Source organism: Aethina tumida, chromosome 1 (assembly GCF_024364675.1).
Source record: "Aethina tumida isolate Nest 87 chromosome 1, icAetTumi1.1, whole genome shotgun sequence".
Taxonomy (NCBI): domain Eukaryota; kingdom Metazoa; phylum Arthropoda; class Insecta; order Coleoptera; family Nitidulidae; genus Aethina; species Aethina tumida.
In genome coordinates, this window is record NC_065435.1 from 36,632,669 (window position 1) to 36,644,867 (window position 12,199).

At 30.9% G+C, this 12,199-nt stretch overlaps 1 protein-coding gene across 1 annotated transcript in view; it reads left to right on the plus strand.

The window, feature by feature from the left end:
- Positions 1 to 12,199, plus strand: part of LOC126264194 (uncharacterized) — a 153,077-nt gene that overhangs the window by 104,505 nt on the left and 36,373 nt on the right. The gene's annotated exons all lie outside the window — the stretch shown is intronic.

The following is a 12,199-nucleotide window of genomic DNA, read 5'->3' on the forward strand; positions in this document are numbered from 1 at the left end:
TGATTATACGGCGTTGTAGTGCGTTGATTCAGTCAACCAAAGGGGCGGTATATATAACACGATATTTTACACTAAAAACTCTCTGTACTCTGTAATATTGTATAACTTTGGTTAACTTTTGATATATATACAAATCGGGATTCTTTTTTACAGTTTCAAAGACATTTTAGTGTTTTGTTAATATATCATATGTCCTAATTTTATTTGAGTGAACTTTAAATATGATATGATATGGTAATATTTTGATCCAGCAAAATTAAAGCCGACGGGAAATTTTCATGTGGCTTGATTTCCGAGAATTTCATAATTAATTAACACTATTTGAAATCAGAGCTCTAAAATAGATATATTTCGTTATTAATGTAATTGTTACAATATTCCGCCTTGATTAACTGCAATAAATTATGAATCTAAGGGAATCCAAATTTAAAAAACAATAGAACACTTGTTGTAACCTAGCATCTGTTATTTACAACTGTTCCCAAAACTTAATTTAAAATATTAACAATTTCAACATTCAAGAGATGCTGCGAAACTTTAGAACAGTAGGTGTCTCACCATTCAAAAAATCAACAACTACATACACGCCATTAATTTATTTCAGATGTAATTCATGAGGAATAACACATAATTTCTAATGAAAGTCAAATTTGATGATTAACATCAGTGAATCAAATTTAAATGGAAAATGTGTGTGGTTTAAATTAATGGTTAAGACTTGAATAATACTAAATGGAATAAATAATGAAATTATTTATTAACAATTTCTTAAAACGAGAGAATAAGTTTTTGAGAACTCTGGTTGGTTCTGTACGTGTGTTTTGACAACTAACTGTCAACTGATGTTGGAGTTATTTCATTTTGCTTGTTGGCCGATTTTATAATGGCCTTACCAAGTATACAAAGTTGTTATTCTAAATTGTCGAGATATTCTGAACACAGGATCCTATAATAATAATCGAGGAGCTATTTTCCTGTCACAGTTAACTGTGTGGCATTCTGCTGATATAATTTAATTTACAATGCGAAAAAATATCTTATTCTTGAAAATAAAGCTTACGCTATAACAGAGTCAAGAATTGAGACGCAATTTACTTAGAAAATCATTTATTTAGAATACCGATCAGACATGTCGTAGATGTTAAGATTCTGCATATAGCATATAGGTAAACCAAGTAAATTGTGTGTCACCTCTTGAATGTTTATCTTTCTTTTCAGTTATGTTATACCTTATTGCACGGTAAAGTAGTTTTTTTAGAAAAATACTACTTAAAATGATCCCAGGTTCCTACAATCGCGATTATAAGATTAGCAACTAATTAGAATGAAAATACCCCAACATGCCCAAGTAGTCTAATTTGTCAGCAAGTTGTCAAAACGTGCGTAGCGGTTACGAGCTCTCAAGAAAACGTGGAGACACTTAAAATATATATGCACTAAAGTAGATGAAAATTTCATCAAAATTACAAATGAGCTATTAATTATAAATTTCAACTCAACAAAGATTGCAAATTTTTACACAGAAAATTGTGATTTGATTTTGTTTATAAATTGTGTTGTCATTATTTGAACTTGTCATCTAGACATGAGGAATCTAAATAAATTTTGACATAAAATTAGCAAAATTAGAAAGATTGGTATCTTAGTGTTGTTTGAGGGTGATAATCCAACCAAACGTGAAAGAGAGAAATTCAGTACCTAGTTGAAATTTGCCGCTCACTAATTCTTGCTTAATGAATCAACTACGTGAATTATTTTTTGATTTAAAAAGATGACATATTTAAACAGTTACAATAATAGGAACCTACTGTCCGAAGGTTCCGATTACGAGTCACTGAAATCAAATCAGTTGTAGATGTCTCGACGACATTTATTTTCCATCAAAGGAATACTGTGAATCTGACAGATAATTAACATGTGAATAGAAATTGTTTTCATTAACTTTATACTTAAATGCAGAAATATATATTGCTACTAAGAGACGTGGGGGATGAAATTGAAAACAAGTAACTTGCCTGATGTATATGCACATAAATAAAATTTTAATTAATTAGTACAAAATTAAACGAACATTTTGGAGTGAGTGTTGTGTTGAGTGATATTTTGCAATCTTTCATGTTTCAGTAGCAACGAAGGAAGATTGTTAGTCAAATAAGAGAAAATAACATTTATGTTGCTAAGATTACGTCACCTTATGATGTATGTCAGCCTGTCCAATTATAGGCAAGAGTTATGGTTAATTCAATTAAACCTAATTCGAAATATGTGGTTTGGAATCACGTTGTCTTCTTTCAAGTAAATTTGATTTGATCTTATATTGTATTAATATTACATCAAATTGTGGTTCAGTTATATTTTTTGTTATAATTCTATTCGTTTGAATCCACAGTGTCAACAAATTGACAGAGCAAAGAAATGTCGAGATGAGTTATAATAACTTTAATGGTAGAACTGTTCCGAATCAATTTCATCCTTATTTTTCAACTTACACTAAATGACTATAAATGTGGTTCCCAAATATTTAAATATAATATAACTTTCCAAATGAAACTACTTTGTTTAAGTTTTGTGGTTAATTTAATTAATTTTAACCTCCAATTAGTTAGTGGAAAGAAGTACTTAAAAGATATATGCGACATAATTTTAGGAAACACATTTACTGATTACAGTACAGATTAAATTTTAAGGAAGAATTACTTCGGCACTATTCTAAAATTATAATTAGAATAAACAAGCTTAATTCTCAGATGTAGGATGAGTTATAAGGTAGGTCCATACTATCGAAACATGGGACTCGAGATGGCGATCTGTGGTACAAGAATTGAACTTCTATCCAAAGAAAATTTCGACACGAGGCGGATTCAGGTAGAGGCGTTACTTACCAAAATCGATACCTGCAATTTCGTTAATGAAGTATCAAAGTCAGTTAGATGTCAGGGTGACAAAAAAAGTGAATCAGCGCTTAAAACGTGGATGTAAATAAGATAAAAAGGTAAATGCGGACATAATCCTATGCATAAGCCCATCGGACCTCAAGAGTATCAAAGGATGCGAGATTTCCAAAGATGTATGGCACTTTTGAAACAATTATTTTATATATTTTATATATCTTATATTATTTGATTAAGTATAAATAAAATTGGATAACGATAAATTACCCACGTGGTGTGGCATATATCAATGAGGTAAATATGCAAGGACACCCTTTACTGCCAGAGAATTAAGAAGTAAGCAGTTACTGAATATTGTTCATTCAGACATCTGCGGACCAAAGCGAGTTAGAACCAGAGGTGGATCAAGATATCTTCGAACATTTATAGACGATAATAGTGGATGGTGCAAGGTGTATTTTCTCATGTCAAAAGGAGAATTTCTTGAAAAATTTAAGGAGTACAAAAGAACTGCTGAAAAACGAACTGGTAATGAAAGTAAGAGAGAATTAGCTGAGAAATTGAAGATCAAAAATGCTAAGTTTTTTTTGGAATAGAAATTAACCAAAGTAAGAAAAGTGTAACACTTAAACAAAAAAAATATATTTTAGAAAGTTAACAGAGATTTAAAAATGTTCACTCCACACGATACAGAGAATTAATTGGTACTCTAATGTACTCTAATCCAGCCGATCAAAACTGGGGCTTTACAATAATTAGCTGTGTCTTTCTGACAATCGAACCTGGATTTGAGCCGCCTTTTCATTTTCTTATTTCACGGTTTTTGTCTCTTAATAGGAACTTCTTCTGAAATGAATCTGGCGATGTGCCGTGTGGCCCCAATAGGACTCTGAAGCACTCAAACTTCTTGCAGGCACGCTTGCTGTTTACTCATTTCATGACCGCTAATTCAGTTATTAAACTGTTTATAGTACGAAAACCTAAACTTAATTCAGTTGTTTCTTGGATTGGTAACCAAGGTTACCAACCAGGTAAACAAATTTTTTTATTTGTCTGAATTTAGTAACTAACTAAATTCAGACCAATTCAGTTACCATATTCGAAAGAGGAGAGTTGTTAATTTGGCTGGTAACTTCGGTTACTAAATCAATAAACTATGTGTGTGAACTATGTGTAGTGTCCGGAAAAGAGACAAGCTAAGTGAAAATCTCAATAAAAACCAAAAGTCTGCCGACGTTTCCAGAGGTACCCGATTTCCTTAGTGTTCAAATTTATGTATATTGAATTTTATTAAAGCATTGCATATTCTTCAGACAACAGAAGTATGTTTTACTTTTGATTAATAAACATATCGCCTTCATTGCTGTTGGAACCTGAATATGTACAAAATGTAATTTGATTTCAAAACTGAACTTGAACAATTATTTGGTAACTTACAATTTCGTCGTTGAAAAGACGAAAACTACAAAAGAAATAAGTATTTACTCTTTACACGTGAGCTGTTTGTTTCATTTTTTAGCTTTCAATGCAAACACAAATTTAAACAATATCGTTTTGTCATGAAAATATTTTGGTTTATATTCAAAAAATAATAATTTTTTCCAGATTGATGTTTTTAATGAACTCAGAAGTCAGATTTATCTAGTAATAGAGGTCCTTATGATATTCCTTCTACAGTATTGAATGAATTGTGGATTATAATTAACAAAGCCTCTAACCATGAAATTTAACTTGTTTTTAAAATGTGCTTTATTTCCTAATGCACAGAAAAATTCATTTATTATACCTACCTTAAAGAATGGAGATAGTTTACTTGTAACAAATTTAGGCCTGTATGAAAAATGTTTTGTATTCCATAATTGTCCAAAAAAATTCATTTCCAAAATAATTATGCCATAGTTCCAAAATATTATAAATGAGAGTCAACACGGATTTTGCAAATGTAAATCTTCTGCGACCAACCTTCTTATTTATATCAATTCGACAGTTATCATTTACAGGTTGATGTTGTTTATACAGACTTTTAAAAGGCATTTGATAGAATCTGCCATGATTTATTGTTTGCTTAACTAACTGGGCTGGAGTTGTCAAGTAAGTTTTCCACTATAGATAATCAACGATTGTAATATAAAATGATTAATTTTTTTAAAAAAATAAATCAACACTATTTTCGAAAGTTACACTTTAGGTAAAAGGTTTTAATGTAATATGTTTGAAATTTAGAAATGTGTAATAGATTAGGCGGTAATTTATCTAGAAAAGTTGGTTTGGCTCAAACTAAAATGAATTTGCATAAATGTAAAAGAAAAGCTGGTGAATATTCTGGTGCTGAAAGAGTTCAAACACAGAGGTTCAAGAATACAGATATTATTAAAAAGCACTGATTGCAGAACAATTTTTAAATGGGATGGACAGTAATTTAGCATATAAATTCCAGCTTAAAGTATGCGTTATTGTTGAAGAAGAAATAATGTGTAGAAATAGTTAATCTTTCCATTTCTCAGTTAACATCAACTATTATTGACTAGTAATTAATAAGTCAACTTAGTTGTCACGCCCTTCCAAATTCTGTCAATGTCAAATCTTTTCGGGTTATTCATCAAACTCTCTAATACCCTCAAAAATTATTTCTCTTTACAAATTGCAAATTTAAATAAAGCATCCTAAGAACTCCATTTACAATTCAACGCATATGGAGAGTTACTACCACGATTTTAACACATTTTTAAAGCAAGTATGGAACATATAAGTAAAACAAGTAATCGTGTCTCACTTCTTGAATGTCTATAATAGTGTAAGCGTTCCTTTTAATTATGTTGCCCTTGTTGCACTATAAAGTAGATATTTAGAAAAATACTGGTTAATAGGATCCCAGGCTCTGCGATGCTTTGTCGTATAAAATAACCTCTTTTTATAATCGGTATCGCGATTATAAGATCAGCAATTAACCAGAACGAAAATATTCCAACATTAGTTGACTAAGTTGTCAGAGAGTTGTCAAAACGTGCGTACTCGTTAGGAACACTCAAGAAAACGTGGAGACACTAAAAATATATATGTAACAAACCAACAAAAAATGCTATTACTTATAAATTTCTACTGTAAAAAGATTGCAAATCTTTACGCAGAAAATTGTAGAATAGAAATCAATATTTCATGATTTGGTTCAAAAGTTGTGTTGACATTATTTGAACTTGTCATCCAAACATGAGGAATCTAAATAATTTTCTTCATAAAATTAGCAAATATGGAAACATTGGTATATCTTAGTGTTGTGGGAGAGTGATAACCCAACCAAAAGTGAAAGAGAAAAATTGTCGCTCACTAATTCAAGCTGAAAGAATCAACCACGATAATTTACTGTTGATTTAAAAAAGTGAAATATTTAAACAATTACAATAATGGCAACTTTTTGTTTGAAGGTTTCGATTACGAGTCCTGAAAAATCACGGAAATCACGAACTTTCAAGTTTCAGTAGCAACGAAAGAATTTTGTTTATCAAATAAAAGAAAATAACATTTATGTTGCTAAGATTACGTTTCCTTGTGACATATGCCAGACGTTACAATATAAACAAAACATCCAATGTCCAATTAAACCATATTCGAAATATGTAATTTAAAAAAAGTTGCCTTCTTTCAAGTAAATTTAATTTCAGTAAGAAGAAATGCTAGTTGTGCCTATGTTGATGATGGCCTGTTATTCTCAATTGATGAATCAGAACTAAATTAATTTAAAAAAAACTGAAAAACACATATTGGAATTAAAATAATGGAAACCCCAAGTAATTTTTTGGGAATGCAAATAGAAAGTTTTAGTATTTATGTGGAACAAATTTTAAACAGATTTGAAAAGACTAATGCTAGTCCTAATATTATTCCAGTCGACCCTCACATAACACAGCCTGTTCCGTCAAGTTTTACTTGGCGACCACCGCAAATAATCTGACTTAAAGACAATAAATCTGTTGCCAGTTTAGGAACACATAATACTTTTGGAAAAAGCACCTTTTTGTTTTGACCTTCATCGTCATAATGGTCCAACCTCACTTATACTGAGCATTGCACAGATTATACTTTGTTGTCTGCGACTCTGATTTTATGTATGACAGAGTCATATTTTCAAGCATGTTCTTACGTCTTGTCATGTGTGACGATGCACCGGAAGCCACTTGCCATGGGTCATTTTGGCTGGATGTTGCCTCAAACACAACAGCATATGATGAACTACTTGCTTTTTGTTGAACATTTTTGGTCCTGCATTTGCATTTGAGGACTTTTATGACCTTACTTGTTACAAGTGTAGCACCTTGAATCCTTACTTGGTTGTTGGTTGTTTTCTTGATGACTGACAATACTGTTGAGTCACTTTCAGGTTGTTTAACATCTTGTGATAGTTTTGATTTCACAGAAACTGAAGTTATCTTCATGCCGGAGCTTTCAATAGCAATAATCATTGGTTGATAGGATTCTAGTAGACTGGAGAGTAGCACTGTAAATAGCCATTCATCGTCAACTTCGAAACCAATGTTTCTGAGCTTGTGAGCGGTACACATTATTATGCTCACATATTTCTCTACGTTTTAACATGCAGTAAGTGAAGTATTACAGAGATCATGCAGCAGCCCATCACAGCGTGTCAACCAAGAGTTATCCCATACTTATTTTGCAGTACTACTCTCTTGTATGTGCACGTAATTTATTGAGTCAACTAGTAAATTTATCTTAGTTTTTGCCTTTGAGTCTCGTTTTGTGTCCACAATGCCACATGTGGGGGGTTTTATGCAGTCCACAACTTCTCTTACTGTAGATGTGTATTTACAGCAAATCGCTAGGTTACGTAATTATCTCGGCCGGTTAACTTTTCAATTAATGCCAATTGATTGTTTGCTGACAATTTAAGAACCCTTATTCCAGATGTTACGAGAAATCACCTTTCAAATGTCGTATTGACGTTTTAGGTTAACTTTATTACTTTTCTCAGTAAATAAGCCTTTCTGGGCTTAAAAGAATTTATTATTTCTCAAGAAAAATTTATATTTAAGAATTTAGTGTTAAAATTACAACTTAACTGTCCACAGGCGCACAATTCAAATTACAATTTTAACAGTTTATGTGTAGTTTTAGTGCACTCCTACCAGCTCATCGCATCAGTTACAATTGGCTTCCCAAGAGGAGATGAAACATTATTTGTTTTAAGTAGTGTCAAAATTTTTCATTCTTTATAATAGTGTAAGCTACATTGCGCTGTAAATTAGATTTTTTTTAGAAGAATGCTTCAAGTAAACTAATTAGGGTTAACAAGACAGCATTAAGTTAACTAAGGAAAGCATATTATTATATTTAGTTCGCTGGGTCAGCATCAGTAATATTTATACGATCCACATTCGGCACATTTTGGCAGATTGAAATAACCTCTTTCCGTAATTCGCCAAAGAGCATTATGGGATCGGATACCGAACAAAACAAAATTACACAAAGATCAGTTGTCAAAATTGTCAATGAGTTGTCAAAGAATACGAACCGTATTCCATATCAGTCTTCAGAATTTTGCCAAACTAATTTAAGTGTTTCTTTTCTATGATACCTTTTTTCTAAATGTTAGTGTATTGATCTTTTTGCTTTAATTCAATTCAATATACATAAATTTGAACACTGAACAATTTCTAACATTATCTCAATCATCTAAATCTTATCAATATTAAAATTTGCCCTAATGTATATTATTTATTTCCTTGAAAAATATTACTTTTTACCAGTGTGCGTTTATATTCGGATTCAAACTCAGATAAATTTTTATTTATTTATAGATTTTATTATGATTAACCATGAGTGACAATAAAGTATGTATCTAAGGACATTTATATAAAATTTAAAAATCGGTTACTAAATCAATAAACTATGTGTAGTTTGAGGAGAAAAGACAAGCCAAGTGAAATTCTCAATAAAACCCAAAAGTCTGCCGGCGCTTCAAGAGGCCTTAAGATTAAAATATCGGAACTAGAGGGTGAACTACAACGAATGAAAGTATGTAATGCAGTAAGCTGTCTGCTAAACTGCAGACACCTTCGGTAAATCCTGGAAATACTCCTACTTCTAACACCAATCCTTTCTCCCAACTAGCCACCCCACACCTCCAAAACGCAAGTTTTCCACGAAGTGGGTCACGCCTATAAAGGTGATGTCGAAATCGTCTGATGATGACGCACCCCTGTGCTCACCGAAAGGACATGAAAGTACTGGAAGTCTTTATATCCATTAAGGTCAAAAGCCAAAAGTGAATAATTGGAACAGTTTACCAGCATCTGGTTCTGATTTTTATTCCAATCATTGAGCATCAGTGGATATATTTTTAGTAACTGGAGATTGAAACCTGCCCCGAGTGAATTGGACTAATGATGAGTATAGTGTTTTCATGAGTTCTGAGGTTTACTCATTAAACTATCACTTATCATTAGTTGATTGGGATTTACTTTTTAGCAATATGGATGTTAATGATTGTGAGCACAAATCTTATGAAATTTTATAAAATATGTTCCAACTTGATCTACCTGTAAAAATAATTAAGAACTATGTTTCTTAAGTTGTTCTATAAAGAGCTTATGACATTAACAATTCGTTATTCCTTTGCAGATATTTGAATTTCGTTGTCATAAACAAATTTAAATATTTTTCATAAAATCAAGTAGCACAAAAAGATTTCTTTATTTGGTTACCACCAAACTTTAATCAGATCATATCGAAACATACCTCTCTTATACATAATTTGTTTTCAGAATAAATTCAATAAATTAAGATTGAAATCTGAAAGTACTATGTAAAAGGCAAATGGTGGAAAGATTCTAGTGGTCCAAGAATTGGATTTAATTGTACGTATAATTTTCATCTGTATTCAAGATTTTTATAATTAATGATATATTTTATGCTAAAACACACACAATTAAATTATCTAATTTAAATAGAAAACAAATAAACTATTTCGACGATTCGTTGGACATCAGGAATTAGTTACACATTGACAGACTGATTACTATCATATAAATGAAGATGAAATAAGCTATGACAAAGCCACACGATATCGGGAAATATGAAAAAAAATCCAAGAAATCAAAAAAAGTACAAGAAAAAATCCCAATAAAGAAGAAAACAGCATTACCAAAAGTACTACCAAAAAGGCTGAGGACTGGAATGTTCCCTTTGGAGTTCCACATATCTGTCTGTGTATAAAGCAGGTACTTTCATTTTGAGAATTAAGCATGTTTATAATAATTATAATTTTATAATTGTGGCGAAGAAATTTTCCCTATTGTAATCTGTACTTTATGACGGTAAATGCGTTTCCTAAATAATTATGTTTATATCATAAATAATTATGTTGTATATAGCTGTAAATCTTTCTACTGAATAATTGGAGGTTGAAAAAATCGACAATGTGTCGAAACCATTTTATAACACCAAACTAAATTGTCGACTTAAGTTAAACTAAGTAATTTTATTTGTAAAGTTAAGTTATATTTAATTATTTGTGTATCCCATTTATAGTCTTCCAGTGTAGGTTGAAATATAAGGATGAGATTGATTCGAAACAGTTCTACCATCAACAATATTATAACAAATTGAAAAATCATCACGATATTCCTTTGCTCTGTCAATTTGCTGACACTGTGGATTAAAACGAATAGAATTATAAGAAAAGATGTAACTGAACCACAATTTGGTGAAATACAATATAAGAATCAAATCAAGTTTTGCTTGGGAGAAGACAACTTTTTTTCTAAATTAAATACTTCTGACATATGTCATAAGGAAACGTAATCTTAGCAACATAAATGTTTTTTTTGACAAACAATTGGTTGCTATTGAAACTTGAAATAAATGTAGACGAGAGATCTGCAACTGATTTGATTTCAGTGACTTTCAGGACACGTAATCTAAACCTTCAGACAGTAAGTTGCTATTTTTGTAACTGTTTAAATATTTCACCTTTTTAAATCAACAGTAAATTCACGTAGGTGATTCTCTCAGCTTGAATAACTGAGCGACATATTTCAACACTGAAATTTTCTTTTTCAACATTGGTTATCACCCTCAAATGATATACTAATCTTTCCATATTTGATAATTTTATATCGCAAATTATTTAGATTCCTCATGTCTGGATGGCAAATTCAAATAATATCAACACAACTTATAAACCAAATCATAAAATAGTAATTTCTATTTTACAATTTTCTGCGTAAATATTGATTTGCAATCTTTGTTCGGTTGAAACTTATAATTAATGGCTTTATCATTTGCAGTTCTGCTAAAATTTTCATCTACTTTGGTGCATATATATTTTTGGTGTCTCCATATTTTCTTGACAGTATGCGTGTTTTGACAACACACTGACAACATCGAGAACTAAAGATGGAGTATTTTCGTTCTGCTTATTCGCGATACTGATCATAGAATGAAGGTATTTTATACTACCAAACATCGCGGACCCTTGTATCCTATTAAGCAGTATTCTTCTAAAATATCTGTAATAATAATAATAATAATATCATAATTGTAAAGAAAGTTTATGCTCCTATAGACATTCAAGAAGTGAGACACAATTTACTTGCTTTACCTATATGCTCCATACTTGCTTTAAAAATATGTTAAAATCGTGGTAGTAACTCTCCATATGCGTTGGGATATAAATGGAGTTCTTAGGATGCTTTATTTAAATTTGCCATCTGTAAAAAGAAATAATTTTTGAGGGTATCGCAAAAATTATCTTCAAAAATTGATTGAATAAATCATATTGTGGAAGAGACTGAAAAACACAGTGACCAAAGGTTTTTTTGAAAGAAGGAAAATAACGGAGCGATTTTTAATTAAGGATGACTCAATTTGATTATACGGCGTTGTAGTGCATTGATTCAGTCAACCAAAGGGGCGGTATATATAACACGATATTGTACACTAAATACTCTCTGTACTATGTAATATTGTATAACTTTGATTAACCTTTGATATATATACAAATCGGAATTCTTTTTTACAGTTTCTAAGACATCTTGGTGTTTTGATAATATATCATATGCCTAACTTTACTTAAATGAATTTTAATATGATTGGTAATATTGTGAGTCAGCAAAATTAAAGCCCGCGGGAATTTTTCATGTGACTTGATTTTCGAGAATTTCATGACTAATTAACACTATTTGAAATCAGAGCTCTAAAATAGATATATTTTGTTATTAGTGTAACTGTTCCAATATGATTGATTAACTGCAATAAATTATGTACCTAAGGGAATTCAAATTTAAAAAACAATA